This window comes from Sceloporus occidentalis, unplaced genomic scaffold (genome assembly GCF_023333645.1).
Source record: "Sceloporus occidentalis isolate IW3139 unplaced genomic scaffold, rSceOcc1.0.p SCAF_10, whole genome shotgun sequence".
In the NCBI taxonomy this organism is placed as follows: Eukaryota; Metazoa; Chordata; class Lepidosauria; order Squamata; family Phrynosomatidae; genus Sceloporus; species Sceloporus occidentalis.
The window spans coordinates 14,213,265-14,240,709 of NW_028316990.1; the positions used below are offsets into that span (position 1 = coordinate 14,213,265).

The window sequence follows — 27,445 nt, forward strand, 5'->3', positions numbered from 1 at the left end:
CTTTGTGGGAACATCCTTCCCACAATTGCGTGAATGTCCCAGGAAAATGCCTGTTCAAATCCCCAGTTTCCCCTGTGTGATAAAGTCCTATGCCTGACAAGAGGGCCAACCTTGCAACCAGTACAGTTGGACCTCCACATTTGCAGCTTTGGTTAGTTGCCGTTTTGATTAATATGTTCTCTCTAGGAATCTCTTGATCCTCCAGTGCAGTTCTGCTGGAAATTGACCACAGAGTTGTGCTGGAGAAACTAGAAGTTCCTATAGGAAAACCCTTCTTTAGGGTCCTCCAGCATGGTTCTGTGATCAACGTCTGGCAGATTTGCGCTGGAGGATGTGGAGATTACTAGAGAGATGTTCTCTTAGGTTAAAAGAATAGTGTTGTTTTTCACTTGCGGTTTTTCCACATTCATGGGGGGCCCTTCTCCCCTAACTCCAGCAAATGTGGAGTGATCACTGTAACCCTAGTAGAAGGCATGGCTCTCTGCAAGCCATATTTTTTCCTGCCTTCTCTGGTTATCCCCTTTATGTGTAATAAATAGACTTGTGTACTACAAGCATTAAAAATCTGTATCTGACATGCGTTCTAATAAGTTAAATCTGCTTTGAGGAACAATCTGTAATAAAGCTTGATGAAGACTGTTATCAGTTGTTGTGCGGTGGTGTTGTCGTTGTTGTTTTAAAGGGATGGAAAAAATGTGGCCTACTTCATGCACCGTCCTGGGAGGAAATGTCCCTTTGATTTTAACACAGTTGTAGCTAAAACTACTCTGTGGGAGGTGGAGCATCAAGTGAGAGGCAGGTCATAAGTGATCAGAGAGAGAGTAAGGAAACTCTGAGCCTGCCCAGTTTAAGCAGGAGAGGCGAATTCTTCACTAACACACCCAGCTGGAGAAAGAGTTTCAGCTGGGCAGCCAAGGCAGCTGATCAAGGTCAGATCAAACTGGATTTCCAGCCTCTGGACTGAACTTTGGGGATTGGTGAGTATGTGGCTAAAGGTGCTGAGTCTGAGACCCCCCTGGACAGGGAGTACATTGTGAAGCTGAAGTCTTTCATGGCCAGCATCCATAGTTTTTTGTGGGGTTTTTGGGCTATGTGGCCATGTTCTAGAAGAGTTTATTCCTAACGTTTCATCAGCATCTGTGGTTGGCATCTTGAGCTGAAGATGACATACTTTGGCTTTCCTCCTGGCCTTTTTAGCATTTTTTTAACCTCATGAGGTGGGTCAGGGCAAAGGTCCCACACTGTGGAGACTTGAAGCTAAAGCTAAATCGAAAATCTAAATTGAAACTCCCAGCCCAGCATGTAACCACTAAAGTACAGTTGCTCTTGTTTTCTTTGCCAAATGTTGGTATATATTTGAGAGCATGCCCTGAGCTTGAACTCAGCTCCGGTAAATTCACCATGCTGTCAACTATACTGCCCCAGTTTTATGGCTGAAGAGAGGTCCCTACTCTCCAACATTTCAAAGATGAACATTGGGATACATATGGCCAAGCAACCTCAGGTTGGTCAAGATGCTGGTAGTCAATGAGTGGTCCATTCAGTCATGGTCAAGAGTGGTCAATGCTGTTCGGTGCTGAAAGTTATTAAAGGGAAGAACAAACAATGTAGGAGCGGCTGCAGCAATTTACCTGATTCTACTGGAAAGGCAAAATTTTGCCCCTCCTCACTTTCATCCCTTGTCAAATGAGTGCAAACTACTTTTGCAGTTTGAACTTATAAGGCCCCATTTGCACTACGAAAATAATCCAGGATGAATCTGGATTGAATCCTTGTTGTTCACACACATCCTGAATGCACTCGATGCACTTTTGGGGATGCTGGCAAAAACATTTATCCCAGGATATTCAATACTGTTTTTTCTCCCTGGGTTTTCCTTAAAGATCTGCATCGATCCACATCTTTGGCAGTGTGAATGAGCTTCCGAATTGATTGGATCGCACTGTATCATTCAAAATGATAGCATGTGTGAATAACAAAGGCGTTACAATGGACTTTATCATACAGGGAAAATCGGAGGTTTAAACAGTGATTATCCTGTGCAAAATGCAATATCGTAATTAAGATTTTCACATGACATTGCTATTAGACAGGCAATAAATAGCAACAAATCATTCACAGGGAAATCCCGAAAATTATTTGCTGCTGTTTATTGCCTGCTTAATAGCAATGTGTATTAAAACATTAATTGCAATATTGCATTTTGCACAAGATAATTGCTGTTTAGACCCCTGATTTCCCCCGTGTGATAAGGTCCAATTACTCAAAGAGATTCGCAAACCCAAAACAAAATGGGAACGACAAACCCAATATCCATCAGCATGGCAATCCACATCTCCTCGGGACAAAAAGAATGAGTGTGAATGTAGGCAATAGAAATGCAGAGGTATGCCTCTAAGGCCTGTTACAGACTGCCAAAATAAAGCTGCTTCGGGTCTCTTTGGAGGTATGCTATTTAAATGATGCATGGGTCCTAAGAGTCCGGAGGTCGCGCCAAAACCACACTCCATTCCTAAGCACTGGAGTGCAGCTTTGGTGCAGCTTCCGGATTCTTAGGATGCATGCATCATTTAAACAGCATGCCTCCAAAGAGATCTGAAGCAGCTTTATTTTGGCAGTCTGTAACAGGCCTAAGTTTGCAGCAGTTGATGTATGCTGAGAACAAAGAGACTGGGAGGTGGAGAGAGAACTGGGACATTTTAAAAGACACAGAAAAAGTGGGACATCAGAGGGTTAACCAGGACATTTGGAAGATGTGCAGTTCTAGAGATGATATTTTTTTCATAAAAGGAAGCACAGGGTGTAAAAATGAACCTTTTTTTAAAACTACACCTCCTTGCTGGGAATGCTGGGGGTCTGGGAATTGTACTCCAACAAATAATTTATTTCCACGCTCTGAATCTGAAGTGTGTGTGAGTCCACCTGGCCTCCTCTATTGCAGTGCAAGGAGGGGCGGGAGTGTTAGAATGGTTGCCACAGCAGAAGTAGACCTTGGAGAGATTTGGCCTTGTTTGGGAGGAAGCACATCTTGAAATTTGCAGCCGCTGTAGATTGAGAGCCTGCCAAGGAGACCAAATGGGAATGGCAGATAATGTGGAGGCTTCCTTTTAGCTTGGCCTGGGTCACCCAGCCTCTATCTGCTGCCATGGATCCCACATGCAGTCCTCCTCCTTGTGGGGGTTTTATTATTGTTAGCTGAAAGGAAGTGTCTCATCAAATAACAAATTCCTTGCTCTCCCAAATGTTAACTCTGCCCTGCCCAGTTGCACAGAGAGGGAGAGAGAGGAGAAATATATGCACACCTCTGCATTTCTATTCCCCACATGCACAGAATTACATACTAGAAAGAAGTTGCAGAAGGTAAACATACCTTCAAACAATGCACAGATGAAAACCAGACAAAAAGTATTAATGAAGCTAGGAAAGGCTACAGCAGTTTGCTTTTGCTTGAGCCTACTTGGAAGGCTAGGATTCTGCCCTTCTCCTTGCAATAAGCAAGATTCAAACCTGAAATTTTTACAATTCAGACTTTATCTTCTTTACAATTGGGTACACGCCTTTAAGTCAGCTCCAACTTGTGGCAATATAGGGTTTTCTTGGCCAGATCTAGTCAGAGGACCTTTGCATTTGCCTTTCTCTGTGACTGAAACAGTGTGATTTGTCCAAGTCACTAGGGTTTTATAGCTGAGCTGGAATTTGAATCCTTTTCTCCTGGTTTACCAGTCCATTCGAATCTAGTCCTCTCAAACCACTACAGTACATCACAGTGGCCCTTTACTATTATGCCCTTTACTAGAACTACAGTTTTAGTCTTTTGCCGTAGCCACCTGGAAAATGCAGCTGAATATTCCCACCATCTCGATCTCAGTATTCACTGAGTGAAGTTTGTCACATTTGACTGTTGTCCACACCCGCAATATCTGATCTGCTTCCTGCTTTGAGAAGTCGAAGGCTTTCATGGCCAGCATCCATTGTTTTTTGTGGGCTCTTCAGGGCTATGTGGACATGTTCTAGAAGTTTATTCCTGATGTTTTGCCAGCATCTGTGGCTGGTGTCTTCAGAGAAAAATGCCAGCCACAGATGCTGGCGAAACGTCAGGAATAAACTCTTCTAGAACATGTCCACATAGCCCGAAAAACCCACAAAAAACAACAACAATGCTTCCTGCTTCATTGACCCACCTAGTGTTTTGGATACTTGCTTCTTCTCACTTGTTGAAAAACTATGCCTGAATTAATAATTCAGTTTGTAGCTATCCACAGAGCAAACAGTTCTTATGTGAAAACAAACTGATCTATGCAACTAGTGTTATCAGTATCAAGACCATGACTGAGCCTACAGTTGAAGATAGACTTTCTGTCCTTTTGATGCCTATGATAGCCTAATATGTCTGTAGGCATAAATATATTTGTGACGTAGGGAAGGGATTTTATCTGTCCCTCTTGATAAAATATTTCCCCCCAAAGCATACAGTGATTAATAAAACTGCAAGAACAAATTTAAAGAACAGCCATTTAAAGTCAATAAATTCCCAAAGGCAGTGAGAAATGTGTCCCAAGCAATACTGCAAAAAATTAACCATCAATTATAAAAAGTCTTCTAGAATGAAAAGGAAGCACACATACAATTATTTAGAGGTTGTAATAATTGAAAGAGGGTATTTTGGCAGACCTCTCTGGGAAAAGAACTCATCTGTGAGGCCACTGTTCAGAAGGCCTCATCCCTATGTTGGGGATCCTTTCATTACTTCTTTCTCCATTCATCTTATTGTGATGCTCTTCTCTGCTTACAACACAGCACCATGTTTTGAATTGTGGTATCATCATATATGATGACAATGGACTGCTAAATGACTCTACTTTTTAAAAGACACTTTAACCAAATAGGCCATCATCTAATGCAGTGGTTCACAAACGTAGGTTCCCAAATAATGATTGACTACAAAATCCTAAGGATTCTAGGAGTTGTAGTTCAACAACATCTGCAAAACTTAGCTTGGAAGCCACTGTATATATCATCTCCAACAGTGGTTTTGGATGTATCACATTGTACCACAGAAAAATAATGGGCTATGAACTTAATGCTATTTACTCTTCATATCTAGTGCTACTGGTCTAAGAAACTGAGGAGTTGCAGAAACATTTGACCATCTTGTAGCACTTTAAACCTAACATATTTGTTGAAGTATAAGCTTTCATGGACCAAATGCCATTTCATCAAAGCTCCTACAACAATAAATCTATTAGTCCTTGTTGGCTTTGCTATAACAGATACATTGAGGGTTTAACACATTGTTTTAAAGTCTTCTAGATTCATTTGAATATTTTAGTAGATCTGATCTTTGTTCTGATAAGGTTGTGATCTGCCTTGAACATTTATATTGTTTAATGTGGCTACTTTTCTGCTGAAAGACTATAACAAATGGAATAAAGATGTGTTTGAAATGTAAGTGCCTTAAACGAATGCAGTTAGTGACCAGTAGATAGTGAGAATTGTGTTTCTAGAAGAACAAAATGAGATGGAATTCAGTTTTCTCTGTTTTATAACATTTTCCCCCAATGAGAGACAATGCTGGAAAGCAGCAGGTGGCAGCATCTGCAATAATATTGAGATTCAAATGTTTATGGGTAGTAGTTCTCTAACAAAAGAGGACTTCTTAAAAATTCACCAGAGCTCTTCCCTGTACATCAAAGTGAACACATGTTGACTGTCTTTGCTTTCAACATTTAATTTTCCCCACATGAAAATTCAAGAGAACCTGTGAGCAAACCAGACTTCTTCATGAATAGTTGATACATAGAATCATAGACCTGGAAAGGGCCTCATAGTCCAATTCCTGCTAAACTGTTCAACTCCAGCCAGAGCACCCCCAGCTTACCAGCCTCTTTTCTGAAGACATCCAGAGAAAGAGACCCCATCACTTCTCTAGGTAACTGGTTCCATTGCTGCTTTTAATGTTCAGTCGAATCTATCAAGCTATTACTTAAAACCATTAGACCTGCTCCTACCCTCTGGGACAGCTGTCACTTTCTATGACAGCCTGTTAGATATTTAAAGAGTGCAATCATGTCTCTCAATCACCAGGGTGAACATACCTACCTTCTAAAGTAAATACACTGAATAATAATAATAATAATAATAGTTGTTGTTGTTGTTATTTTTGCTTAATGGTAACTAAAATGGGTTAACCCTTTGCTGTGAAATTTCCTGCCTTTGGGCAGAAGATGTCTTTTTATCACAGCAGCTTTCCAAGTGACTACATTGGAAAATAAACTCTGCAGAGCAGCTTCCCCAGTGGGTTGGGTGTATTTCATCTAGGGATATATAACTTACTTTTTGGCATGGTTAAAACAACCCACCCAAGCCATGCCAGACTGCGTGGAATCTGGATGGAACACATGGATTTCTCTCCCATGTTGTGAGCAGCCCAATTTGCACAAAGCATAACATTGTAGACTGGAAGAAACAGACCAGAGTGGAAATATAAAATATGGGACCTTGGGGATTGGGTGCATTTGCGCTGGGCTTAGTAATGTGCCAAGCAGCAAAAAGTTTTTTTCCCTCCATTGGTGATAGATGGAAATTTGCTAAAAATGAATGCAAACATTCATAGAGAGAGAGAGAGAGAGAGACTCTGAAGCAGGGTTCAATTCCCCACTTGACTATGGAAACCCACCTTGGGCAAGTCATACTCTCTCATCCTCAGAGGATTGCAATGGCAAACCTCTTCTGAACAAAGTTTGCAGAGAAAACGCACTTAGGGTTGCCATGAGTCAGAAACTACTTGAAGGCACCCAGCAGCAGGAGGAGCAGCAGCAGCAGGAGGAGGCCTAAGTTGTGTGTGTTTGTTCTAAGTAGAGTTGACCCACTGAATCAATAAGACTGACTGTTTGCTCCCCATCCAACAATTGATTAAACAGGTCCGTGTTAGCTGGGACGAACCAACAGGATTCCAGGTTAAAAACTGCTGAACTAAACAAAAACAGATAACCATGCCCTCTGGTTGTTAGAGTGCCAAGAGGTGGAAACTCCAGACCCACCTTATTAGGGATTGCACTACCTATTAATTTCATTCATGGGACTAACCCATCTTGCAGGAAGCAGTGGGGAGAAAGTTTATCTCTCAGCCAATGCCCCTGTTCTCTGCTCCTGCTGTTTAGTCTCATTCTTCTTGATTGCTCAGCCTCCTATCCTTGCAAGCTGCCCAGCTGTTATCCAGCTGACATAAATCTCTTTTGTTTTTCTTTCTAAACTGTCCATGCCAAAAGCTGCTGGGCATCCACATGTTAGGTTTTGTGTCTCCTAGAAGCTGTTTGGCTTACCATATAGCACATTCCACAAGCAGTGAGTTCATCCCAGCTGGACTCTGAAGTGCTCCAGGTGATGTGAGCCAAGGCAGGTCTGCGTTTTTTAGTCTTCCCCAACTGTACAACAGCATTCAGAGAGTTGGGCTTGCAAACTTTTTGCTTTGCAAGACCTAGTTTCTTCGTACGCCCTTCAGTACAGAAATGCATGCATGACAAGAAAAGTGTGGATACATACATGCACAACCCTATGGTGATGTACATGCTTGCATGCTCAATTATGCCATGCAAAAATATTTATTTAATAACACAGATTTCCTTTTTATTTTATTTTATTTTTTTAAAGATGCTAACAATCAGGTTTCCAGACTGAAAGCTGGAGAAGGCACCTGTACCTTTAATGGCTGTGTAGAAGAGGGAATTTCCAAGTACAAGCAACATCTGCTGAAACTTCCTCTTCTACACAACCTTTAAAGGTTCAGGAACCCACTCCGGTTTTTCCTCTGATAACCCTAGAAATTTGTGGTGGTGGGGCTGAAAAGTTACTTATTTGGATTGTAACTCCCCAAATCTCCCAGGGATTCTGGGGGCCATGTTCCAGCCCCACCAGAATCCCTGGGAGATTTGGGGAGTTACAATCCAAATAAGTAACTTTTCAATAGCTGCATGTACTTTATGGCAGTGTGCATTAAACTACAGCACACCGCATATGCACATACCCCACATGTAAAGAAATACTGTGATGTCTACATGTCTGTAGATGTATGTCCTGCAGCATTGTCCATGGAACATGCGCAGACTGTGAAATACAAAGCTGCTTTCAGACAAAATGATGGACCAACTGCCTATGCAACTGTCGGCAGAACCACTGGGCACAGCTGCTTCTGTCACTCTGATGTTGGGAAAGAACCACAGTATGGCCAGCAAAGGGGCTGAGTTAAGTAAGAGCGTGGGAAAGTCATTTTGGATTATGTTTTCCAGCCAGTGTAGCCTGACCATTGTGACTGGGCTTCATGAGCTTGCAGTCTCTCTCAAGCCCTAGGCCAAAAGAATTAAGTGAGCATGTTTTTGAATGTGCAGAAGCCATGCAACCTTCCAGGAGAGACTCATCTTGCATTCTAGCAGGGCTTCAGCACAGGAGGATTAGCAACAGCTTCCTTCCTGGCAAGGGCCTGTTTATTGATAGAACATCTCTGTCCAGTGTCCCTGCTGCTCCTGAAGCTCCCTGCCCTGGGGAGCAGCTGCAGTCCCAATGCTGCAGCTGCCAGGCGCTTATAACAAAGTTCAAAGAAGAAGAGACATTCCTGGAGGATTGACCTAGCCAATTTTCTTAGCCAAGACACGCAATATATACAACCTCCTGAACCCCCCCACCTCATTTGCTGGAATGGGCCTGTTGTTTCTCTGTACTGTACAGTACTTCTGAATCCAGTGCAGTATTCATCTCTGTTGTGCATCTTTTTGTAATGTGTAGTACCTGTTTAGTTTCCAATTTGCACACTTTTAAAAAATTTGTGAACTATCTTTGTTGTAATAGAAAATATTTTGCGGTTTGGTTTTGGAAGAGTATTTGAGATTTGTTAGCATTGCAAAATACTTGGTTATAGTGGAACTGGTCTGGTGATACAGATCAACAACATAGAGCGTGCATTTTTGGACCTGTGGATATTATCTTCACCATGCCATGATTACCATGCCAGGAAGGAAGCTGTTGCTAATCCTCCTGTGGGACTCTGGTGTTTCCCAGGCTTTTGATGTAGGGCACTGGCAATTTATTTTTTTTCCTACTCTGCCGGGGACTGGTACCATCTTTGTGCCCATTAACTACCACTGTTTCTTGCTTTCCTGTAAATTCATCAGGGACTGGCAGCCAGTGGCTTGTGGACTAGCACTGCTCCATGGACCATCCCTTTGTATAGCATTATTCTAGGGGACTGGAAGAGCCACTAGTTGCATAGAGGGGTACAGTCATTACATTGCAAAGTTGTTATTTCCACTATGCAGAGTTAAAGGTTGGCAGATCCCTAGCATTCTCAGTGCTGAGACTGATGGGGTGAGGAACACTGCTAACTCTTAAAAGGCACAATGGGTTGTGGCTTTGGCGTGGCTTCTGGACTCTTAAGACGCATGCAGCACTTAAACAGCATACCTCCAAAGTAGCCTGATGCCACTTTATTTTGGCCTGTCTGTATGGGGCTAAGGTGTTTTTGAAACCTTATTTAATAGATGTGTAAACTTCTTGTCCCATGGTTGCCTGCTGAGAATTAAAAGAAAGAAAAATGTCAAAGGAGAGCAAGAAAGGGAGCATGACTCATTCAGTTGGAGGAATGGGAATGGTAAATAAAAGGGTTGGAGGACTCAGAGGACAAAACAGAAAAAGAAGAAACACTGGATTGTGGAGGCAGAGAAACTCCTCCTTTCTAGAGAGAAGGAATTTATTCTCTGAGAGGAGTGAACTGCTAGCAAACAGCCTCCACATTTTCCATCCTAAGCGAGTGAAACAAAACTCAAATACCATGTACCAAATACCAAACGCAAATACCAAATACTATAAGGCAGCCTCATGTATAAGGCGAGGGCAGGTTTTGGTATAGGTTTTTGATATGGCCCATGGATAAGTTGATGGTAAAACTTAGGGGCATGTAACAAAGGATGTAAAGGACAAAGGAGAAGAAAAGGTTACAAAATTCTGGCAGGGATAAATGTTTGTGCTCACCCTAAAAGCTTGATGGATGAGAAGGAAATTGTGGCAAACTGTCTGTCGCTGTGCGATGTGTGAGGGAGGCAACTTCATTATAAGCTCTAAACAACAATTCACATGTTATTAGAAAATGCAAAAGTCTCTAAACGATGAAGTCTCTAGATAAGCTTTAAAGAAAAATCCAGCAGCCAGTTTTTAACTGGGTTCTGATAAGTCCATGAAAGAACCAAAGAAGAGCAAAAAAATCCCCTGCCCACTTTAAGTAATTTGTAAATGTACTTATCAGTTTTGATAAATCAAAAGTATCATAAATCACTTGAAATCACAGCTATAGCCAAGACAAAAATAAGTAAAGACACGATGTGCGGGAGAATGCGGATAGGAAACACTGGGAGGGATTGCTGGGACACCTGTTCCCGGGATAGTTGTTTCTACTCTCCATTGAGCTTAATGGCGGTTGCCTCTCTGCGGATTTTCAAGTCCGTGGATTTCAAGTCTGCAGACTTGGAGGGGCGACTGCTTATCGAAATGCATCTGAGGAAGTCGACTGAGGTCTAGCAAGGCTCCAGCTGCCAACTTCAATGAGTCTCAAAGGTGATAAAAGGTCTCTACAGTTATTATTATTGTTATTAGTGAATCTCCAAGGGGCTACAAGATCTCTCTCCATTATTATTATTACAGTGGATCCTTGTTATACGCTGGGGTTTGGTTCCAAGATCTCCCGTATATAACAAAATCCATGTATGCTCAAGTCCCATTACATATAATGACATAGCAAAATGGTGTCCCTTATAAAAAATGGAAAATCAAGGTAAATTTATACTTTTTTGTAACATTTTCAAACCGTGTATGCTTAAATCCGTGTATAAAAAATCTGTGTATAAGAAGGGCCGACTGTATTATTATTATTATACCCAAATGCATCTAAAGAAGTAGACTTTAGTCTGGGAAAGCTCCAGCTGCCAACTTCCTCCTTTTAGTGAGTCTCAAACATGCTACAAGATCTCTGTTATTGTTGTTGTTATTATTATATCCAGATGCATTTGAGGAAGTAGACTGAAGACTACAAAAGCTTCTGCTGCCAATTTCTTTCTTTCAGTGACTCTCAAAGGGGCTACAAGATTATCATCATCATCATCATCATCATCATTATATCCAAATGCATCTGAGGAAGTAGACTTCAGTCTAGGAAAGCTCATGCTGCCAACCTCTTTCTTTCAGTGAGCCTCAAAGGGGCTACAAGATCTCTCTAAATTATTATTATTATTATTATTATTATTACACCTAAGTCTGTGAAAGCCCCTGCTGCCAACTTCTTTCTTTCAATGAGTCTCAAAGCTCTCTTTTCCCCCTGAACCCAGCCTTGTTCTGAAGAGGCCTACACAGGCAACGTCTGAAAGGGCTGCTGCTAACGCGTGTCTGCCTCCCAAAAGGGAAGCCTGGGGCGCTGGAGGCCGGCCAGTCAGTCAGTCAGTCAGTCCCCTCCCAAAAAGAGGGAGAAGGAAGGGCGGCCTTAATCCCAGCCCAGCTCTGCCCCCTTCCTTCCTTCCCTCCTTCTCCTCCTCCTCCTCCTCCTCCTCTTTTCCCTCTGCTTTTGCCCGGAGAAGGAGGTGGGCGACATGTAAGTCCCGGGGCTCTTTGGGCTTCTTGTGGGTGTCTCTCTGGGGTTTCCTCCTCAGCGCCATTCTCCTTCCCCTCCATTTTGAGGGACCAGCTTCTGGAAAATGGGGGACAGAGCCACCCCTTTCCTCGCTCTTTTTGGGGGGGCTGAAAGGCTGAAGGTGCCCCCAAAGTGGCCCCATTGCTGCATCCAGACTGGAGAATTAACCCGGTTTGGTCCCGCTTTAATTCTTTTCTTACTCAAGGCTATGGGATTCTGGGAGTTGGAGTTTGTTGTGGGGCCCAGAGTGGAGCTTTGCTCCGCTCTGGGCCCCACAACAAACTCCAACTCCCAGAATTCCATAGCCTTGAGCCAGACAACAAAGTTAAAGCGGGGTCAAACCGGGTTAATTCTCCAGTCTGGATGCAGCCCAGGCTAACCTGCACAATTTGGGAAACAATCTGGGTTTGACACCGTTTTTAACTGCCTTGGCTCTCCATGCTGTGGAATTCTGGGAATAGTCCTGAACACACTGCAGGAATAATCCGGTTTGAAACCGCTTTAACTGCCCTGGCTCCATGCTAGAGAAACCTAGGAATGGCTATTTCAGTGATCCTGAACACACTGCAAGAATAATCCAGTTTGAGACCGCTTTTACTGTCCTGCTTCCATGCTATAGAATCCTAGGAATGGCAGCTTTAGTGGTCCCAAACCAGACTGCAGGAATAATCCAGTTTGAGACCGCTTTAACTGCCTTGGCTCAGTGCTAGGGAATCCTGGGAATTGTAGTTTATTGTGGTGCCAAAGCTCTTTGAGAGAGAAGGCTAAATGTCTCACAGAACTACAGTTCCCAGGATTCCCTAGCATTGAGCCAGGGCAGTTAAAGTGGTCTCAAACTAGATTATCTCTGCAGTGCATCTGAGGAAGTAGACTGAACTCTATGAAAGCTCCTGTTGCCAACTTCTTTCTTTCCGTTAGACTCAAAGGTGCTGCTAGATCTCTCTAAATACTGACCCTAAAGACTAACACGGCTATAGCTCTGAATTCTGTTTCTGCAGTGTGTTTTTTGGACCAAACTTGTCATTCCCAAACTTATTGTCTTCTACCATAAAGTCACAACAAAAACTGAAAACAAACTGTTGTGCTGAACACAGTGTGTCTGTGATAAGGAACAAGATAAAGTGCTATTTTGGAAACAAGACTGAATATATAATACATGTAAGTTGATGGGAACGAGAAACTGGGATGAGCATTTTTGCCCCCGAAAGTAGGGAGGTTTTATTCTTAACGTAGGAAGCTGAATTGTGTTTGAAATGTGATGCGTATAGAAAGACTACAGTGACTAAAGAAAGAATCACAGAATATAGTCAGCCCTCTTTATCCACAGACTTTTTATCCACGGATTCAAGCATCCATGGCTTGAAAATGCTTTTTTAAAAAAGGATAAATTCCAAATAGCAAACCTTGATTTTTCCATTTTATATAAGGGACACCATTTTACTATGCCATTCTATTTAATGAGACTTGAGCATCCATGGCTTTTGTTATCCACGGGAGATCCTGGAACCAAACCCCCACAGACAACATGGGCCCACTGTATGTGTCACTTTTGATGTTCTAGATTGGACTGCCATTCCCAAAATTCCATAGCACAGAAGTTAAAGTTATGTCAAACTGGATTATTTCTGTAGTGTGGGTGCAGTCCCAGTTCACCTTTCAGACGTCTCAATGGAGGAGGAGTACTCTCCCTGTCTCTTTCTCTCTCTATCTCCCAGTTGGAAACTGGGGTTGCCAGCATGCCAACTGGAGAAGGCTCTTGTCCTTGTGATGGCTGTATAGATGCTGCAGGCTCTCTTTCAAAACCACCTCTGAGGATTCCTGGCCTAAGAAACCCTCACAAAATTCCCAGGGTGGCCACCATAAGTCGGCAGAGGACTTGAAGTCCCATCCACACACACAAGAGGGAATTTCAGCAGGTGTTTTTTAGTACAGTGGTCCCTCCACTTTCTACCAGCTCTATGCATTTATGGTGTTTATAGATGTGGCGATGCAGTGTGTCCTTTTATAGCTGTGCTGAGTAGGGGAGAGAGGGCAGGAGCCCATCCTAGTAGCAAAAAGTTACCAAGCGGGCATTGACATTGTCACAGCAAGAAGAACTGAAAGGCTTTGCAGAGCTGGGGTTGTGGGTAATGATAGCCAGCATGTGAATGTAGGTTCTGGAATGTGAAAGAAGAGGCGTGCACATGCGCTAGGGAATGTGAACTACTGGCACAGTGATGTTTCCCACCCCCCTTTGCACCCATTTTTCTGGTCTGTTTGTTGTGGGCAGTCAGTGCCTTAGTAATACCAGGTAACCTTAGTGTTTTTCTTTCTTTCTCATTTCATGGCTGAATAGCCTTTCCCTGCAAAATGCCCGATTACATTTCCAATTCTTGAGTGCTCTCTCTCTCTGGTTCTCAATTGGCTGCGATTTGCCTGGCCACTACCGTCTGCAGTCCATTACACTATTTGTGTAATTTGCAGTGTGGGTTTCACAGCCGAGGATTTTAGCAGGGTGTAATTTTCAGATGAAAGCCTTCTGCTACCTGCCACTTGCCTTCCCAGCCCCAAAACTCATGCTGCTGAGGCTGTTTCTTTTCTCTCTCCTCTTATGCTTCTTCTATTAACTTTGGAATGGTGCAAGGAAAGGACTGCTTACTTTGGGAAAATGTCTGGCTGGGTAAGAAGGGGCAGCAGTTCCTTCCCTTCTAGGTTCCAGCATCTGAGACTGTTTTTCTTTTCCATTTTTGTTTCGATTTGTTATCCTGACTTATATCCTACCTTCCAGGGTTAAACTTCTCAAGGCAGTTTGCATATTAAAGCAGGTAAAACAAAAATCACTGCAGTATAATTAAGATCATATATGGAGATAGTAACAGAGACTAGTTTGTAGTTTATCCTGTGTTTGTTTTTACAAAGAATGAGTACTTAATATTTACATGATGGGAATTCAGGAGAAAGTGTGGTGGTTTGAAATGAAGAGAATACATGTTGACTTTGCACTGTTTGTGTATTCCCTAACCAGTATGCATTTCTTCACAAGATGGATTGTGTTCAGTGAAGTCATATGGGGTTATCCCAGAGTTCACTTCTCCTTTCTAGAGAGGAAGTGGCTTTTATTCTAGAGAGGAAGGGGCAGAATCGGCCTTGTGCTCATAATAGTTTCTGGTGCGAGCTGTTCAGTAATGGGTGGCACACTCTTCTGTGACGTGAAGTGTATGCTCCTGTGTCCTGTTCAGTTTAACTCTCTCTTTACTAACCAGCATTAAGGCTTGTTAAACTCCTTATCCAAACGTGGCTTTGACATCCACCCCTATGTCAATGGATGATGTGAATAATAATTTTTGCTATTATATTCTCCTCCCCCCCCCCCCCCCGCAACTGTCCTTCAAGGAGCTCAGAGAAATATACATTGGTGCAAAATATGGTAACTGTCGGGTTATTTAAGTTTCCTAAGGCTTCAACGTTTCTGAAGGAAACAAAAATATTTAAACACTGTACCAAAAATGTCACAGCCAAACCTGTTAGGGTCTAGCTTTAAATCAACAGAGTGGCAGAAATGTGTCTTTATCTAAGTGGGGTGAAACACACTGCCCTGAAGGGGTGGCTTGAAGCCACCCCTGACAAAGCCACATTGGGGCCATGGCATCCACACGCTTTGACCCCAATCTGCTGTGGTGCAGACCCAAAAAGGAACAGTCTTGAACACACCTTTTTTGACCATGGAAAAGATGCCTTTAGAGGCTCTTCCATGCCCCCACAGCAGCTTCCCTGCACGTTTGGGGCTTGCAGCATGTAACTGCCATGCCCCCAAGACACCAGAAGCTGGCCCGCTTGTGGGCAACCAGGCAGCTAGAAGCCGGCTTCCAAGTGGCTTCAGAGTATGGGACTTCAAAACGCTACACTATTAAGCCACTTGGATGGCAGCGCAAGGGGGCAGTCTGATTCGCCCCTATGCTTCCCTAAGAACTGAGACTGATTCAAAAACAACACAAGTAGCTTGAAATTCAAACAAAAGTTTACTAATGGCTTTAATCTACAGTGGAGCCTTGCCTTACGCAGGGATCTGTTCTGGATCCCCCCGCATAAGACAAATACTGTAAAAGCTCAAACTCGTGCTTGCGGCGGTGCATGTGCGTCATGGGTGCACATGTCATTCAGTAGATTGCAGCGCGGCTTCTGCGTAAACCGGAAGCCACATATGGTGCGCCCACGTATGATAATACAAGAGTGAGGCATGTCTGCTCCTCTGGACATGGTTGGACCGCATCTCTCATCATTCCTACTAACAAGGTCAGAGAAGTAGGATCATGGAACTGCAGACCAGCAAAATGTGGAGGGTCACCTTTTCCTCATCTCAAGTGTGTATTCCAGTCCCAAGAATGTATTCCACCCAGAAGTATACGTTGCAATAATATATTTCTTAAGTCCTTCACCTTTAATGTTCTAACTTCAATCTTTTATTGCAATGTAACTGAACAACTCTCTATGTGACATGCTGTGCTAAGCTTATTAATGACTTCAAACAGAAATACTAAAAGGCAAACAAGAGCCAGTGCAGCCTAATTCCTAAGCATATTTACTCAGAATTCAGTACTGCTAACTTCAACAGGGCTTATTCCTTTCTCAGCAGTTCAGGATTTCTGCAGCCTTAGAGCTAGATTTAATATGCATTAAAGAGATGGGAGATGGAGGCAGAAGGGCAAGATTGCATCACAGCTTGTTCTAAAACTTGGTTTATGAACTTATTTGGGGCTATTGTTCTCCAAGTGTTACTTGGAATTAAAGTGTGGCTGCTAAGGTAGACTAGTGTTTATATGGCTATCTCTCACATTTCAGAGAGAGAGAGAGAGAAATAGCAATAGCAGCAGCAGCAGCAGCTGTGGATAGATTTTCTCAAGTTCATTCTGTTGTCTGGAAAGTTTGCATGACTCCTAGGACTGGGCTTGCTACAGGAATGTGTGCACACAGCAAGGGGCAAGGTTTGTAAATGAATTCCATGAGAGTCTGTATCTCTTGTCTTACTTCTTTCTTGCTAAGCCAAATGTGGGAACTTACCGTATAAACTCACAAATAAGTTGAAAAAAATTGTTGAAAAATTGACCCCAAAAAACCTGGGTTGACTTATACACAAGTCAATATGGTATTTTCCACTGCCTGGCTGTCTCCTGAAGGGTCAGTGGGACTGGAGAGGAGGAGGCAGGGCAAGCACCCGTCCTCCAAGCCTTGTCCCTACCAGTGTGATAGACACAACAGTCAGTACAGTTTAATTCAAAAACCTCTCTGTCCACAAGGCAGCCCTACTGAGTTCAGTAGGAACTTCCTGCTTCTTTCAGAACCTGCTGCATTGTTGGAAACTTCTCCCATTTTTTTTAAATGTGTGGATTTTGTTCCATGACATCTTTCCTGATCACATGACTTCCTTCTGAGTCTGCATTCCAGGCATCTGCCATCAGAAGAAGCTGGAGGTTATTAAGAGCCACTTTGCATTGCGATGTTGCTCCTTGATTATCTGGTTGGAATGTATTCATTCACACATTTATAGCAGTTTGATGTCACTTTAACTGTCATGGCTCCATAATCTGGAATTCTGATATTTGTAGTTTATAGCATTTAGAATTCTCTGCTAGAGAGCTCGAGCCAATCACCCCTGAACTGCAGTTCTTTGTCGTGGTCTCTATGAATCACACAAATGGGTTTGCCTGCACCTGAGCAGAATAAATAACTAGGGAAGACTTTTTGGTGGTAGTCCCACCCAACCTATATATAACCCTAGCATTCCTGTTCTTTTCTCGCAGTTCCTTTTTGTCCACTGCACTAGCAGCAACAAAGGAACATTCTTAGAATTGCTCTTCAATTTGATTTATAACAGTTACTTGGCTTGGATATAGATTTTGGATGTTGGCTTTTCTACTTGGTTTTGGCATTGGCATGGTGTGTTTCTGGCTTTGGACTTAATTTGATCTTGATTACTCTCTGCTTTGTGATGTGGACGTTGTTTGATTTCCCGGACTTGACCTTGGATTGTTCTTTACGCTTACATCTTCAGTAAATATGGCCTCCCAATCCATGTCTTTTAAGCGATGTGATGAGTGTGGGGCAAAAATCCCATGGCAAGATAAACACCCCCTTTATTTGCTCTGCCTGGGTGAGGTTCATAATATGCAGACTTGTGCCCTTTGCAGAGCCTTTACCCCATAGGCCACGAAAAATCAGCTCTCCTGCCTTCGGTCTTTGTTATATGAATGGACTTCAAATCTCATGTGCTTCTGACTGCTATGGTCTTGGTGCCTCCACCGTCATCGTCTCGCAAAAGACCATCAATAACCGAATCGGGCCATCAGGGTGATACTGCTCACCTGAATCCCTTGACATCAAGCCATGAGCCCGCATCAACAAAGCGTCAACCCGAATCTGATGAAGCTGTGTCGACAAAATGTTGAACCGAACCCGGGCGTTGACTTACTTTCAAGGCCACCGAATCCAAGGATCCCCTTGCAAAAAAGTGAAAATCCTTGTAAACTATAACAGAGTCTACCTTCGAGTCCCTGCTTCAAAACTGAACAGTGCTGCTGCTCATGGACAACACCACAGTCATGTATTATCTCAACAAACAAGATGGCCCAAGGTCCCAAACGCTGCTCAACCTCACTCTTTGAGTCTGGGAGTGATGCATTGCATGGCACATCATTCTGCAAGCAATTCATTTACCAGGCGAAGAGAACGAACTGGTAGACCAACTCAGCCGGTCCTCGGATTCGTGCCACGAATGGAGGCTGCATTCCAACATGACAAGGAAACTATCCCATCATTAGGCCTAAATTGGCCCACAGGGTTTTCACAATGTTGTGGAAATGCACCATGGCCTCTAGTGGACATTTTGTATCATTTCAGGGCAAAAAAGATTCTTTTGAACAAATTTGTAAAAATTGTTTTAACTTTTGTGGGGCTGTGGAGTAATGTTCTGCACAGCCTAGACTACGTTTGGGGGCATTCTGGGGGGAATGAAAAAGAATTATGCAAAAAAAAAAACCCAAAAAACCTGGGGGTGCTGGAGGCCACAAAACAGCTCTGTGGGCTGGGGGTGTGATGTGGCCCACAGACCATACTTTATCCAGCTTCGGCTTAAAGTTTCTATGATCTTGGTTCAAAGCTTTTTCAGACAGAGTCAAAGTACTAGTTGGTCATTGTCTGGGGTGAATTTCATATGAAACTCCATTTGCACTAATTGAACACAAAATGGAAAGTACATATACATTGACGCACATGCTCCCCCCTCCATTCCTATTTCCTGGGTGCTTGTTGCATATGATTGCTTTGGAGCATCTCAGCTGTGTTCAGTTGGGAGGATTGTGTTGAGAAAGTTCCAGGAAGCCTGGAACGGCCTGTGCTCTCCAGGACAGACAGGCCTCCGCAGAGTTAATGTTTATCCAGCAAGAGTTGACAGCTCTGGAGGGGTCTGGCCCTGTTCATATGTGGTACAGTACTGGATTATTTGTGCATTGTGTTTTGGACCTAAGACTTCTTGCATGCAAAGCCTGTGCTCTATTACTGAACTTTATATGCTTATTTTAGTAGGATGATTAAGCCACACCAAAGATAAGTTTTTCCTTCTGATCAGGTGTAGCGCTGGATCAAAATAGCTATGTTCTTGAATCCTTTACATGTCCTCATATTTGAAGAGAGCTGCTAATTGCAAAAAGGGAGCAGCTTCAGTAATGCTGTACTGATGCCCACAGACTCCAGCTGCCACCGTCTATTCACAGGAACAGTGGGCACACTATAGCCTCCTCCAGAAATATGTTCAGCCAAAACTTAGCCAAAGTTTTAGGCAGTAGACTGCTCAAACTTTCAATTTAATTTTGCATATGTTTCAGATTGAAAAGAAAGAAATTAGCATTGGTCCTGTACAGAGGAGAGATGTATCATAAGAATTGGATTCTTCTCTTATTCAATAAGTAGTTTTTTGTTGCATTTATGTCTCCTCTTAAAAAGCTGAAGGGGTGTGCGTGGCTCTGGTCCTCTTTACCGTGTCTTCACAACAACACTGTGAGGTAGGTCAGACTGACAGACAGTGATTGGCCAAATTCATCTAGTGAATTTGGGTCTCCCCAGTCCCAGTCCTGTCTAGCCACTGTACCACATTGGTCTTTATCATTCTGTTATTACTCAACTTTGGTTACATCTGCACTACAGAAATAATGCAATCGTGACACTGCTTTAACTTCCATGGCTCAATGCTGTGGAATTCTACAACAACAAACTACAAATCATGGCAGCTAAAGCAGTGTAATTTCTGCAGTGTAGATGCAGCCTTTGTGCAAGTTGTTGAACTGATCTTTTCCTGGGTACATTTACTTGTTCCTCCAAGTCTCTGGGAAAAGAGAGGAAGGGGAAACCATACACACTCAAAATACTTTCACCCTGCAGTGAAGTAGCCCGTGTTCTTGGACTGAGAACAGCTTTGCACAGAAGCTCATTTTTAAATAATGGTATTATCATTACTCAGCCAAGCTCTGCATAAGGTAAATTGGAAAGTGTTTGCTGTGCCAATTGTTCTTATTGATTTTTCTCTCCTTTGTATGCCCTTAAAGATAGGTCAATGTGATAAATGAGAAAACTGTCCTTTCCCACAACATTGACCCAGCCTGGAGAATGCTTCGCAGGGAATAGGAACCAGGCTAACTTTCTTGAATATTGGGTACTCCCACACAAATTGGAGAATGTTGGTAGATTGCAACTCTCACCAGCCTGTGCCAGCTAACTATGAAAGACAGACGATGAGAGTTGCAATCCAGTAATAGCTGGAGAGCCTCATGCTCCCCATCTTTTCCTGAGTGGAATAGTGAAATGAGTTGTGCATGTGTGTGTATAGCAAGGTGAGAGGGACCCGTCATCAATCCTTTATTGCATCCTGCATGTAGCATTACTCCGGAGCCTCCTGGTATACATGGGTCTTAAGCTGATATCCAGACTGCAGTTATTTCTGGTTCTCAAATCTGTAGTTGCCTTTTTTTACTATATCAAAACTGTGGATAATACTCCAAAAAGGTTCCTCTTTTACTTCACAAATCCTAGTTTCCAATGTTGCTCTCACTTGATATGTCTGTAGTGAGAGTCTGCTTTATAAACACTCAGAGGGGAAGTGGGAAGGGCTCACCTTATTTGCGGGTTTTCCACATCCGCAGGAGTCTTGTTCCCCTAACCCCTGAGAATGTGGAGAGCCAACTGTAAATGCATCCCAAAGTTCCTACTGGTGTAATACCATTACTGGGTGAACCCATAGGTTAGAATGAATGTGCAACAGATTTCCACATCTCTTCATCTGACAAAGTATTACAAAAAGCAGGCAGGGGAGGCAGTAGTTAGAGGGGGGGAAGGAAATCTGGCTGGATATATTGTGTCAATTCTAGAGAAAACAGCTAGTCTGGGAGTACCTCACAAGGGAGAGGCAGACACTTAGGGAATGGGAAGAATGACCAAGTCATAGTGACTCATGGCAACATTGGGAATGATTATCCTGAGCCTTAGTCATGCTGCCTCCATGGTGTGTCTGTTCAGCTGCCCCAAACCTTTGCTGAGGATCTTTCGTAAGAAAGCAAGAAACTGAGGTGGGGGGATTGTATAGCCTTCTGCTTCTTTGCTAGACCTTTATTATTGTTGGCTCTATGGAAGCTTCTAAGCTTTTAGTGAATCAGAATGGCCCTTCTTTTAAAGGAATGCTTAGACCACTACACCTGAAAGATAGGAGGGAGCTAGGTCATGTATGGCTTTCAAAGTTAAAACAAGCAGTTTGTCCTCAATCCCCAAAAGGATAGGTAACCAATGAAAAGATCTCAAAAGTTAGGTGGTTCATTATTATTATTATTATTATTATGCTTTATTTATATAGCACTGTAGTTCAGTTTCATGTGTGTGAGAAAACATTTATTGGGTCAGTGCTATGCCTGATCTACCTTATAGGGTTGCTAGGGCAATGTGCAGAAGGTTAGTACGTGGCCTTGAGCTCCATGGACGAAAGATAGGATATAAATATATCTAATGGATACATAGCACCCATTAACCCTGCATGGCCCTGGTGCCTGCCCCAGATCTCTGCATACATTAAACACACAATAGGTGCACTACTGAGAAATTCTAATCATAATAATAATAATAATAATAATAATAATATAGTTTATTTATACCTCCTGTCTCTCCCATGGATCGAGGCGGGATTACAACCTTAAAAGACACTTAGTACAATTTACAATCAATACAAAAGTAAAATACTAACACTGAATTTACCAAGAATTCCTATTAGTTCCTATTAGATTGAATGTTTCAAAAGGAAGTAAGCCAAGTTACATGCTGTAGTTGAGAGGCCCCACCACCACCACCACCCCTGGGTTCAATTTGAGATGGCAGCACCTCAACCATCCATTGAGAATGGTCCATCTGACAAATCTCCAAAAGAAAACTTGGCTGCAATAGTGCCAAACAAACTCGTGTGCCTCAATAATGTGCCCAGATTTCTCTTGCATTGTTTTCCAGAGAGATGCAACGTGGGGTGTCAGATTGCCACAGCTGAAAGGACAGTTTGCCCAGTGGATGGTTAGGAGCCCTGCCTGCCTTTGTGTGAGATGGGGACCCACCTTACTGCAGCCTTCTATTGTTATGCCATTGGAGCTGTCACAACATGGGCACAGGCCCTCCCCTCGTCTCCTTCCCATGAAGATGGATGGGGAGGGATGTGGGAAGGAGGCACTTCCCCTTAGTTTCCTGTCTCAATCACATGGCTTCAGATGGTTTCCATGGCAAGGGCAAAAGAGGGAGGGTGGGCGCTCCAGAGCAAGCGCCTTGAAGACTTCAGTGTTTTTGCTCTGTCCATGGAGTGGAACAAAGGAAACACCGCAAGCCGGACACATTTTCTCTCCCTGCTTGTTCTGCACAGGCGCCTGGACATGTAAGTCCCCAGGGGCTCTGTGAACAGTTCTGATTGCTGAAACCTAAAAAGAGTGTGGCAGGCAGTTCTGGGATCGCAGAGTTCTTTGCCTCCTCTGCTCTGCTTTCATATCAGGCAAAAGAGGTGTGTGTGTGTGTGTATGTGTATGTATGTATACACAAACACACACATGTATATCCATAAAAATAAAGCTTGGAACAGGGCGGATTGAGATGCCGTTTCCAACTAGGCACAAGGGAAGGATGCTTACATCTGGGACCCCAAAGAAGCAGTTCCTAGAGCCCTGCTAGCTATATAGTCATGGGAAGAAGTGGCCAAGGGTTTCCCTTTTGTGAGACTGGACTGCTGCTGAGTGAAAGGCTTTGTTGTGCTCCTGATGGCTCTGGCAGGAGGGGGCGAGTTCTTCCTGGGTTTTTGCTAGCCAGGGACACAGTCAATTTTCCTTTGTGTTTGTTGTCTTCTAGGGCTTTGTGCTTGCACATGCTCCTGTAGCTAGTTTTCCACGGGAATCAAAGAACCTTGGTTTATGTTTTAAATCCAGTTTTGCAACCAGTGGGATTTTTATTAAAAATAGCATTCCTTTCTTCCCAGGTCGTTGTCTGCACTAGCTGGTGAACATGATTTATGTTTCACTAAAAGGCAGTACAGTTTTCAGTATTATTTTACTAACAGGTTGAATATGCCTTGGCTCACGTAGACTTCCCCGTTTTTTTTACTTGCTGTTGTGGCAGAAAATTGGCAAGACAAAGTTTTTTCTGTTTTCCCTATGACATGTCCGTGGGAGACGTGGTTTTTTGAACCAATGTGACTGTTCCTAAATTTTTATTTTTGTTTTTGGAAATTACTTTTTTCTCTCTTCTTCAGGGCAGTGAACTCAGGGTGATGTACATGAAGCTATTCCATTTTCTTTTCTCAGTAGTCTTTAGAGAAGGGTATTAAGATGACATACGGTTGTTTACCAAGAGACTTCCCTTTATTGAGTTCCATGGTGGCCTAGTGGGATTTAAACCCCAATCCTGATTAAAGAGTGTAGCCATGTTCACATGTTATGTATATTTTGTTATGGATGTGTTTAGGAGTCACTCAGGCTCATATGCTGCTCTTTCTGGTGTTTCTGCAGTTAAGCATTGAACACCCCCCTTTCTTCCCCCCCCCCCCCCCCCATTTTTCTTTTTGCTTAACCACAGCTTGTTGTGGTCTACAAGCTGACAAACTGTGATTAGTTCTAGCTGGTTTGTTTCAAACACGCTAACTTGAACCTAAGGCTCATATATGTCACATTAAACCATATATTAAGATGAACATGGCTTCCCTCTGTTGAGTCCAGTGGCTGTTGAGTCAGGCCTGGGGTACAGCAGAGCAAGGTTATGGCACTCTGAGGTGGCAGCATGGACTAGACCCATGTTTCTGGAATAAATAAAATAGGAACTACGAGGGGAGAACTAGTCGAATAGCATTTCCTATGACACTACCTTTTCTTTCTTTTTCTTTTTTTGCTTGCAAGAAGGATCTCCCTCCCCCCCCCCAAAAAAAAAAGACTGGGCAGCATTTAGAAATGACACATCCTATCTCCATTGTAAAGTGGTGCAGTCTACCTCACTACCCTTTCCCTTTTGCTGTGTTTGTAGATGGTGTAGTTTCCAGAGTGTAGTAGGATTATCTGGTTCAAAGAGTGTTGTCTGTGTTTGTGTATACAGTGGACCCCCATGTTCACTGGGGTTAGGGATGAAGGACCTCTGTGAATGTGGAAAACCCTCAAATAAAAAACACTACTATTTTTACCTGAGAGAACCCTTTTCTAGGAATCTCCAGGTCATCAGGTGCAACTCTGTGGTCAACATCTGCCAGAAGCTGATCATAGAATCATGCTGGAGGACCTAGAAATGTCTAGAAAAATGTTTTCTCTAGGAACTTGTAGGTTCTCCAGCACAACATTATGGTCAACTTCTGGCAGAGTTGCACTGGAGGACCTAGAGATCCTTAGATAGAGAAGGTGGAGGGCCAACTGTAATAGAAGTAAAAGGAATGGAAATAGATTATTTGGTTGAACCAAACTATGGAGCAGTAGAGCTGGGGTGGGTGGGTGGTGGATGTGTAGGGACCAACGAAAGTGTTGTGTTTTGGACATATACTGTTGAAGTCACACTTCAAAGTCAAGCTATAGCAAATTTTGGTAGGGAACAAAATCACCTTTCTGGCACAGTAGTCACAGGTATGCCAAAACAAATGCAAAAGCTACCAATCTCACTTGTGAGGAGCCGTCAGTCAGTTTTGATGATGATGTTTTGTGCCTTCAAGTCATTTGTGACTTACGGCAATCCTAAAATGAACCTATTCACAGGTTTTCTTGCCAAGATTTGTTCAGAGGGGGGGTTGCCTTTGCCTTTCTCTTGAGGCTGAGAAGATGTGATTTGCCCAAGGTCACCCAGTGGGTTTCCATGGCTGAGCAGGGATTCGAACTCTGGTTTCCCAGTCACCTTGCGGTTATATTTAAAACCTTTTTCATTTGACCCCAGCCTCTCAAATATAGAAAGACCTTCTGTCACTTTCTGTCAAAATTATGTTGATGGAGGGTGGGGAGGGGGAAAAGAGCATTCTGTTGGCAAAGGTTTGCTCTGCAGAAAATAAGACACAGATTTTCCGGACAAATTCTCTAAATCCAAGAAGGCATTGGATTTACAGTTTACAAAATCATGATAAAAGTACAGTCAGCCCTCCACATTTGCAGCTTTGACTTTTGTGGGTTTGATTATTTGCAGATTTGATGAAATTGTTCTCTCTAGGGATCTCTAGGTCTGCTGGAAGTTGACCATAAAGTTCAACTGGAGGACCTGGAGGTTCCTAGAGAGAACAGTTCTCCACAGAATCCTCAACACTCTTCTCCAGCTCCACATCTCAAATGAATTGATTTTCTTCTTAACCGCTTTCTTTACTGTCCAGCTCTTGCATCCATACTGGGTAATAGGGAATACAATGACATGTACGATTCTAACTTTTGTGCTCAGTTGTATATCTATACATTTTAGGATCTTTTCTAGTTCTTTCATAGTTGCCCTCCCCATTCTTAATCATCTTATGATTTCTTGACTGCGGTCCCTGCTATAATCAATATTTGATCCCAGGTATGAGAACTCTTTTACTATTTATTTTTCCTCATTGTCTAGGTTGAATTTGTAAAAATTCTTGATGGTATTATGGCTACAATGAATGTATTTGCTTTGGGGCAGAGCAAATGTTTCTAACACCCTTGGATTACATTTTGTCTCACTTTCTTTCTTTTGTTTGAGGTTGTTGATCGTAATACCAGCATACTCTGGACTCCTCTTTTGATGTTTTGCCTGACTATAGTTGTCTCACAACTCGTTTTGTTGATATAATGTGTTGCAGATGCCAAAAGAGATAACTTTCCAGCATTCTTACGTACACTGCTTGGCTTTGAAAGGGCTGATGCATTTTGAGGCTCCCCAAGAGAGGGGAACACAAAGGTTTCAGATGAGTTTGTCAAAGCCAAAGCTGGCTTAGCAGTGCTTCCAGTGAAACCCTTAATAATCCTGGTCTCAGGCATGTACACATTAAGGATCAGAAGAAGCCAGGGCATGGTTGTGTGTCAATAGAGCGCATGGAGGTAGGACAGGAAAAGTTTCTTTGGCGCATTACAGACGGGCCCATGGAGCGCCATCGTTACGTGCGAGGGGCAGTGCTTCCTGACGCGCCTTGCCCCTATACAGATGGGCGCCACCATTTTGACATCATGGACGCATAGCGTCCGGACGTCGCGCGGCGGAAGTAACGCCATGAGTGCGTGTCTCGCGCCTTGCGGTGCCACTTCCAGGGTGCAGAAAGAAGCGCCATTTTGGCGCTTCATTCTTGCTGCGCCTGGGAACCACGCGGTTTGGCTGCTGCGGTTCCCGGACACAGCAACCGGCAGCATGCCAAGACCGCCCGTTTTGGGTGATCTGTAATGCGTCTTTGTCTCATAAGTGGATTGGTAAAAACCATACAGTATTGCTAGTTTGTTGACCTCCTGTTCCACTGTAAGTTAAACACGTACAAAACATTCTGAGCTATGTTCCGAAACATCTTGACTTGTTTTGCTGATAAGATAACAGCTCGAACACTAAAATAAGATGCAAAGGACAATTGTGATATACATTATTTGGAAACAGTGTTTGCTCCTTATTGGGTTTATTTGGACAACTACGATAGACTTTTGTTGCTCAATTGCTGCCATTGTATATTTTTGTAAGAATTCTACATTTAGTTGGTCTAATTGCCCGCTCTGCTAGTTAACCCTGGGCTTCCAAGCCAGAATCCACACAGTGCTGCATCATGAAATAAACTGCTGAGTTCAGTCTACTACCATCCATTCACGAAACTTGAAAGGGTTAACAAAGAAATCCCCTTGAGCTGCTGTCAGGTTCCATGGATTTTGTTGTTCTTAAATAGGCTGATCAATTAATAAACCAATTGCATAATTCAGTCTTTTGAGATAGGTAGCAATTTAAAGTTAATATGCACCATAGATTGTGAAGCTCTTCTGTGAGTCTGAGGGGTGGAAGGGGGGAGATCTAAATACAGAGCAGTGCATGTGCTCAGATCCACTTTTCCTCTTGTGCTGTTTCTGATTGTGGGAGGAATTAAAAGGATAGACCTTGCTTTGTTCCTCAATTGGATTCTTCCTTACATGCCTGCCTGCCAAGAAGACAGCTGTGGGGGAAGCCGAGGGTTGGTTTGCCTGAGCAAATGTCTATTTCCAGTTAACCAGTTAAAAACAGTTAACCAGTTCGATCTCAAGTGACATAAGTCTGTCTCACACTGGTTGCAAAAGTAGGAGAGTTGTTGATAGAAGAGAAATT

The 27,445-nt window shown here is 43.0% G+C and overlaps 1 protein-coding gene across 2 annotated transcripts in view; it reads left to right on the forward strand.

Annotated features, from left to right (window-relative positions):
* The first annotated feature begins 880 nt into the window (after positions 1–880).
* RIPOR1 (RHO family interacting cell polarization regulator 1) overlaps positions 881–27,445 on the forward strand; it is an 84,315-nt gene continuing 57,750 nt past the window's right edge. The window contains exon 1 of one of the 2 annotated variants that reach the window (XM_089476847.1): positions 881–977. The gene's annotated coding sequence lies outside the window, so the exon portion shown is untranslated. Of the gene's footprint in view, positions 978–22,523; positions 22,590–27,445 lie in introns of those variants that run through there. The other variant, XM_089476845.1, reaches the window with a different exon arrangement.